Here is a 5644-nt window from a genome sequence, read left to right as displayed (position 1 = left end):
AGCCTTTGCTGGGGATATGTCAGGCTCTGGTGTGTGGTCTCATGCAATACCATCATCACTCTGCCGCCCTTCCCTGAAGAGGGGGGAGGTGGCCTTGCGCCCATGGACATTGGTCCGGAATGAGCAGGACTTATGGAAGGGCCATGCTGGCCTCTGGGGTCCACGCCCAGCCCTGCCTTGGGGGGGTAAGGAGGGCAAAGAGGAAAAGCCCATCAGCTGCACCACTTACAGGCGGAGCCATTTCTCTCCTGTTTCTTGATCTGTAAAATCCAGGTGGTGATTCCTGGAGCCAGTGTGAGAATCAAACAGGAAAGGCCGGGAAGGTGCCCACACGGTGCCTGGCACGCACTCAACCTGCGTCCCTTCAGTTTTCAGACGTTTCTGTGTGAAGGCGACACTGGGCTTTCTATAGAAAGATCTGCTGTCAACAGGAAAGGGGCCCGGAGAGGGAACAGCCGGCTTCTCTCTGCCGACGCCCACAACCTTGTGCTCCCACAGACGGCCATGGCCACCAGGGAGGGCCTCCTCGGACAGGTCGCCGTGATTCCGAGGCACTGACCCTGCCACCAGGGAGAGGATCAGAGAGGCCTGATCTAAAGGGTCAGGGGAGACTAGACACAGTGGCCTTGGGCCTCCCCCAGGGGCCAGGGGAGCAGAGCCTGCAGGGGACAGTGGCCTCTGGGAGGGGAAGATGCCAGAGGGCTTCTCAGAGGAGGTGATCCCAGAGTTGGTCTTTGAAGGATGAGCATGTTGTTCCAGGTGGAGAAGCAGGTGCTCCTGGCAGAAGAATCTACAAAAGCAAATGGCTGGAAACTGCCTGGGCGGGGCCTTCAGTAGGAGCAGGTACCAAGGCAATGCAAGGAGGCAATGAGCATCTTCTGTGTTCAGGGATGTGCTCATTGCTGGGGTCAGAAGGTGATTAAGGGGGGCATTTGGGGGCGTGTGGGGGAGGATGAGAGAGGAGGGTTCTGGGGACAAGCCCATGGGGTGGAGGGAGAAATTTGCCCAGGATCCCACTGTCTGTCTATGGCAGGTCTTCCTGTTATGGGTTCACTCAGCAAGATAGACCACCGACTCAGAATTTAAATTTAAGAGCCTTTATTAAGCTGGCCAGCTGACCACAGTCACAGCACCCTGCTGAAGCAAAGGCTGAACTGCAGCCCAGACTGCAAAAGTTACAGCGATTTTATCTGCAAAAACCACAGAGTTACAAAGCCTTGTTTACACAATTAGTTCCCGACACAGTATAGCATTATCACCTTCCTATCTATGTTTTCCTGGAACAGAGAGCACAGCATATTGAGTAGGGACCATGAGACCATATCTCAAGGCCTGACCTAATGTCAGTACCTTCCTATCTATGTGTTCCAGGAACGGACAGCACAGCGCGCCCCATCTGCCTGAAGTGCCAGATATGCAGCCCAGTACATTCCTCCTAGAAACCTGAGGGAGGCAGGATGGGCTGAGTGGAGAAGGACCTGGGAGGTCAAACCTGGGGTTGCTCCAAGGCAGCGGTTCTCAACCTCTGGGTCACGACCCCTTTGGCGGTCGAATGACCCTTTCACAGGGGTCGCCTAAGACCATTGGAAAACACATATATAATTACATATTTTGTGTGATTAATCACTATGCTTTAATTATGTTCAATTTGTAACAATGAAAATACATCCTGCATTTCAGATATTTACATTATGATTCATAACAGTAGCAAAATTACAGTTATGAAGTAGCAACAAAAATAATTTTATGGTTGGGGGTCACCACAACATGAGGAACTGTATTAAAGGGTCTCGGCATTAGGAAGATTGAGGACCACTGCTCTAAAGTGTCAGCAGGCAGGGCAGGGCCCGCCTGGCGTGGTGCAGGTTGGGTAATGTGGTTGACCCTGAGCTTCTCAGAACTTGAGCCTGTGCTTTCAGTTTTCCACAGACGCAGAAGGTGTTTGTGCAGACACAGCTGCCGAGTGGATGTGCACAGCTAAGAAGTGGGTCTTGTCTTAAATCTTCCAGAGGGAGATTCTAGGTAAGTTGGGAGGGTAGGAGCCCCTCCCATCTTCTCATCCTCACACTTTCTAAGACAAGGATATTGTCACTATTGTATAGAGGAGGGAAAACGAAGATGGGGGGGCAGTGGTAATGGGTCAAAGGGCACATGTAGCAGTGGCAGAGCTCAGATTGGAACCCAAAATGTCCTCCCTACCCCAGTGCCCGTAAATAGTGGAGAGGGAGGGGGACACTGCTCAGGTGGGTTCACATCCTCCCTCCAGCTCAGTTCATACCTGGACTTCCTGAGACAGGAGCCAGTGACCCCAAAGGAAGGGGGGATGTTTGGTGATGTGGAGGAGGCAGAGGAGGGGGATGTGGGGTGATGTGGAGGACATAGAGGAAGGGGATGTGGGGTCAAGTAAAGGACACAGAGGAGGTGGAAGTGGGGGGATGTGGAGGATGCAGAGTAGGGGGACGGTAGGTGAGTAAGAGCGTCTGTTCCTTGCGGCCTGGCTGCCCTGAGGCTGCCTTCGGAGGCTGCTGCTGAGGCTGATGGGGGCAAAGGATTTCCTTTGAGATTTCAAATCGTGACCTTGTTTCACACACCCTTTCAGCTTAGTGCCGGGCCTTGTGGGGAAACTGAGGCCCTGAGAGGGGAATGACTGGCCCCGGGTGCCACACTGAGACCCTGAGCAGGAGGTGGGTGGGCTCTGCCTCCCTGCTCTTGGCCGGACTCGATCATAACCGTGGGGGGTGGGAGACATAGGAGGTGGTCCTGTGTATCTGAGCTGGAGGAGACTGAGCCCAGATCCCTGTGTCTGTACAGCAGAGACGCACCTGGGAGCTGTTGCCTTATTCACACCACATCCCTCCTTAGCCTCCAGCACCAGGAGGTGTGGGCTCTACTCTGCCCCCAGGAGCTGCCTGACGCTGCCAAGCCCCTTCCCTGAGAATGATTTGTTCCTGCGTCTCCCCATGTTTAAGAATTTGGGTCCAGTCTCTCCATGTTGATACATAGGCTCCTGTGTGCTGTGGACAGCGAGTCACCTGTGGTCTCTGTACCTACTGCACACAGTGCCCGGCCTCTCACAGTTTCTGCCTTGGCTGATGGTCACCTTTGCCGTCTTTAATTGTTAAGAAGTCAAATCGGTCACAGTTTCCCTTTATGGCTTCTGGGATTTGTGTCTTGATTAGCTATGTTTCTGCAACTCAACATGAATTTTAACATTTCTTCCCCCAGGTTTATAGTTCTCCTTTTGGTTTTACATTTAGATTCCTTTGGGATTGATTGATTTTTGAGGAAGCTTTTGTGTTTGTTTGTTTGTTTTGTTAATCCTTAACGGAGGATATTTTTCTCCATTGGTTTTTAGAGAGAGTGGAAGGGAGGGAGGGAGGAAGCAGAAGAGTGAGACAAACATTGATGTGTGAGAGATGCATCAATTGTTATTTCCCACATTTGCCCTGTGCCCTGACCCGGTTCAGGGATGTATCCTGCAACCCAGGTCCGTGCCCTTGACCAAGAATCAAACCCTCCACCCTTCAGTGCACAGGCTGATGCCACATCCACTGAGCCACACCAGCCAGGGCTGTGGAAGCTTTTTTTTCTTCTTCCTCCTCTTCTTCATCTGCATCTGTGTCTTCTTCCTAATGCAGGACATATTTAATGGTACCTACAGCCTTCAAGGAGCCTCTGGTGCAGGAAGCAAAGTGCCTGGCAGCAGGTAGTGAGCAGGAGTGGGAGGGGCTGGACAGAGCTGGGCCTGAGCCCCAGACCTGGGTGCCCCACCTGGGGGAGGGGCGGTTTTGGGATGTCCTGCTCAAGGCCAGGCGTCAGAATCAGATTTTCACATTCCTCTCTTCCTCTTTCTCCTCATGCAAAAATGTGATGGCTGCAGGAAGGAGACAGGAGGAAACAAATGGAACTCTCAGAAAGCTGATAGAACTGCCAGAAGTACATGAAGTCAGTGGGGGAATTTTGTGTGAAATCTGAGTCATAGTTTTTGCATCAAGATCAACTAGAAAACCAAATGGCTTGACTCAGTTGAGAGTGAAACGGATTTGCTGTGTGGTTGAGTGGCTGGTTCTTCTGTGTCCCCGCCATGGGACACACCAAGGCTTGAGCCATCAGTGCCAGGAGGACAGAGGGTACCTGGAGTCAGGAGGGGCAGCAGACAGTAGACCTGGACCTGTGTTTACAGATAAAAAATGGTTCACAGTTCAATGGTTATTGCAAGAATATGAGTATTTGTACAGTCTTAGAGCATTCCTGGGCGGAGCAAAGACACACGGGTGAGCCATCTTAGTATCAGCTATTAATATACTGGCAAGTCCCTTGGCTCTCTGTTTTAGGCAGGACTCAGGAGGGGTAGTTGATAAATGCTGTTTTGCTTCTTAAAATAACGCCTACTGACAATGTTCTCTCTCATCAATGTTTCTATCTCTCTCTTCCACTCCCTTCCTCTCTGTAAAGTCAATAAAAACATTTCTGTTTTTTTTTTAAAGAGACCACACTCTTGTTCACTGTCCTGTAATCCAATCCCCACTTGCTTTCTCCCAACTTCATGTAACCTTCCTTACATCCCCTCGTTCAGCATTTCCTTTCTTCCCTGGGCTCCAAGGCAAGATAGTCCAGACAGAACTGAGAGAATCCTCTCCATGGAAAGGTCTGTTTCCATCATGATCTTTCATAGAACTGAAATTTTCCAGAGAGTTTTCATTATTATTGATTAGAGATGGAGAGAGAACGACTGTGCCGGGCCAGCTCAGCCAAGGGTTCAGTGAGCCTGAGGGAGGGCAGAGAAGGATGTAGAAAAGACAAAGAGAATAAGCTGGGTCTAGGTGGATCTTCCTGTGCCTGGCTAAGGCCACAGAGAGAGACCCAGACAGCAAGCTGAGCCTTTATTTTATAGCCAGAGGTAAACAAGGTAGTGGTCACCATAATTACAATATTATTGTGAGTTTCACTTGTTTTGGCAGCACTTGCTGCATTTCCCTCAGCCCATTAGCTACCCGGATAAGAACTAGGGAGGGTCATAAGGGCAAGCCTAATTATGCTAAGAGGGCTGTGCCTCTAAGGTGGGACTTGTTTGTGGCTTTGCCAACAGGTCAGTCCGAGGCTTAGCCCAATAGCCCCTCCCTACAAAAGACAGAGAAACATCGATTGCTCCAGCCAGGGCCAGAGTGTGTTTTCACAATGATGGCCATAAGACGTCACTGCCTTCCCTTTACCTGCCCATCCCATTTGGGCAAAATTTGGCCTCAACACAGAGCCCATGATTACAGTATGGCCCCATCCCAATGGTCACCAACACAAGGTGCACACTGACACTTCCTAGGAAAGAGCCCTCCTAGCGCTGTGAGACCACACTATCCAACCAAAAGGTTGGTCATCCACGCATCCTTCAACTTGACTTGTCATCAAAAAGGGGACCGTGAATGAAAAATGGGTTCAATGTAAAGCAACCTCACAGGGTGATGCGATCACAAATTCCTAGCTGGCAGGTCATGGCAGGGGGCCACCTCTTTTACTTTTTAGTAATAGGTTTGTTTTCCTTAAACAAGCCCTGTCCATTGTTTCTGTGCATCTAGGTGAAATCACCTTTGAAATAACCATTCTCAAGAGGGCAATCTGGCCTGGCCGGTTTGGCTCAGTGGTTGAG

Source organism: Myotis lucifugus, unplaced genomic scaffold, assembly GCF_000147115.1.
Source record: "Myotis lucifugus unplaced genomic scaffold, Myoluc2.0 scaffold_1039, whole genome shotgun sequence".
Lineage (NCBI taxonomy): Eukaryota > Metazoa > Chordata > Mammalia > Chiroptera > Vespertilionidae > Myotis > Myotis lucifugus.
The sequence above is the reverse complement of the archived record's forward strand: the minus strand, read 5'-3'. Positions refer to the sequence as shown.